The sequence below is a fragment of the Narcine bancroftii genome, chromosome 7, assembly GCF_036971445.1.
Source record: "Narcine bancroftii isolate sNarBan1 chromosome 7, sNarBan1.hap1, whole genome shotgun sequence".
In the NCBI taxonomy this organism is placed as follows: Eukaryota; Metazoa; Chordata; class Chondrichthyes; order Torpediniformes; family Narcinidae; genus Narcine; species Narcine bancroftii.
In genome coordinates this window covers 68,802,665-68,805,081 of record NC_091475.1, presented here as the reverse complement: position 1 = coordinate 68,805,081, position 2,417 = coordinate 68,802,665, and the positions used below count along the sequence as shown (strand labels likewise).

Genomic DNA, 2,417 nt, shown 5'->3' with positions numbered 1-2,417 from the left:
AACTGAATAAAAGAGTAGAGGGGAAGGTGAGGTCACAAAGATAATAGGTGGAGAAGGGAGGGAGGACACAGCAGTGAGCAAGGAGAGGAGAGGTGGCTGGGTGAATAGAGAAGGAAGGGGGTCGAGAGCTGGAAGGGGGAAGGGAAGTTGGGAGGGAAGGGGGGAAGAGGAGAGCAGGTTAGCAGAAACAGGAAAAGTCTATGTTCATGCCATCCAGTTGGAGAGTGCCCAGACGGAAAATCAGGTGTTGATCCTTCAATTTATAGGTGGTCTTAGTTGATTAATACTTGAGGCTATGGACAGACGTGTGGATGGGAATGTGACACCGAACTGAAATGGTTGGCTACTGGGAGGTCTCTGTCACTGGTTCAGATGGAGTGAAGTTGCTCAGCAAAATGATCTCCCAGTCTGTGCCCAGTCTCTCTAGTGTAGAGAAGGCCTTCGCTCTGTATGCACCAGTGACAGAGACTCCCCAGTAGCCAAACTTTTCAGTTCTGTGCCACACTCCCACACTCATATGTCTGTCAAAGACCATCTGTAAATTGGAGGATAAACACTTGATTTTCTGTCTGGGCACTCTCCAGCCGGATGGCATTAACATCGACTTCTCCTATCTCTGCTAACCTGCTCTCCTCTTCCCCCTTCCCTCCCAACTTCCCTTCCCTCTCTATTAACCTAACCATCCCTTCTCCCCCTGCTCGGTGCTGTGCCCTCTTTCCCTTCTCCACCTATTACCTCCTGCCTTTGAGACCACACCTCTCTCCCTTTCTCTTTTGTTTGGACGCCTGCTGACATTTTCCCAGACCTTGATGAAGGGCTCAAGCCCGAAATGTCAGTTATGTATGTTTGCCTTTGCTATGTTTGACTTGTTGAGTTTCTCCAGCATTGAGTTTTTACTAGAATATAAGTAAGTGTACACTAAGGTATACAGAAAGTTGCAAGCATATGCAAATAGAGTTGAATTTGGTAGTAATTTCCTCCATGTGTTGGCTTCGTAGCTTAACTGGTCAAAGCGCCTGTCTCGTAAACAGGAGATCCTGGGTTCAAATCCCAGCGAAGCCTTTTGCATGAAAGTGCTAATTTTCTCTCAGCATTACTACAGAATTTCAAGAATGCTGTAATTTAGGCCCTCAATAAGTTTGCAACCATCAAAGATGTAAATGAAATAAGAAAGAACAGCAATACAGCATAAATTTCTCTTTGTATTCCAAAGGTTTGACAATTTAAGTAGAAAGAAGGGGCGAAACTTTGAAATAAATACCATGCTGTCGAGACACCAATTTTAATTCAGAAATGGTTCGGGCTGGATTTCGGGAAAGCGAGAATGGAAAATTATCCCCCATTAAAGACAGTTCAGATACCAGAAGATTAGGGCAGCAAATGTGGTGCCTCCATTTAAGAAGCTCTGCAGGGGCGAAAGTCTGGGAACTACAGGCCAGCGAGCTTAACATCCATGGTTGGTAAGACCAGAGTATTCCAAGAGATAAATACTCCTGGAAGAACATGCACCTGGAAGAACAAAAGTCGATTAGCGACGGTCAGCACAATATTGTGTAGAATGTCATATCTCACATATATGATTGAGTTGTTTAACGATGGGGCAAAGAAAGTTCCTGAGGTCAGATCAGCAGCTGTTGTTTCTGAAAGTTCAAGATTTTAATTTGTTATCAGAGTACATAGATGATATCACATACAACCCTGAGATTCTTCTTCTTGCGGGCTAGATAGAAGTTCTAGTTATCCTTAGTGTAAAATGAACTCAAGAAAATATATGTATATAAAAGAAAGAAGTGTAAACAAACTGACTGTGCAAATACAGAAAAAATAAATATTCAATAATAAATCAAGTGCAAAGTAAATTCCTTAGATGAGTCTGATTAAGTGTGTTGTTTAAGAGTCTGATGGCAGAAAGGTAGCAAGCATTCCTGCATCTTGTGATACGAGTCTTGTGGCACCTGTACTCCTTTCCTGATAGCAATAGCAAGAACCGAGCATGTTCTCTTTGGCGTAATGTAGATCCTTGATGGTTTCTGCTGCTCTCTGATGGCAGCGTGTTCCAAGTCAGTTTTTTCGATGGCGGGAAGAGTTTTGCCTCTAATATTCTGCACTTAGGCCACCACCACTTAACTATACGAGAAGTACTCCTCACAAATTGTTACATTTAAACTGGATTATTAAAGCTCTTGTTTGGAAAGGTGACGTACAAATATTCACCACTTGCACCACACTAGACCCCAATAAACAAAAACTGATTAGTCTCTGCTCTGTTCTCTGGGTCCCAGACCCGGAACTCACCTTTCAGGTTGTTGGTTTCATTTCTGCACAAACACTGTGTGTGAGATTTGGAAAGGAGTTAAATTCTGTCTCCAATACCTATTTCCCTCCTATTCATAATGAATAAAATGACACCAGGTCAA

The 2,417-nt window shown here is 42.8% G+C and overlaps 1 non-coding gene across 1 annotated transcript; it reads left to right on the top strand.

Moving 5' to 3' along the window:
- The first annotated feature begins 988 nt into the window (after positions 1 to 988).
- Positions 989 to 1,062, top strand: trnat-cgu (transfer RNA threonine (anticodon CGU)). The gene has a single exon. It is a non-coding gene; the product is annotated as a tRNA-Thr (tRNA).
- Positions 1,063 to 2,417: the final 1,355 nt, after the last annotated feature.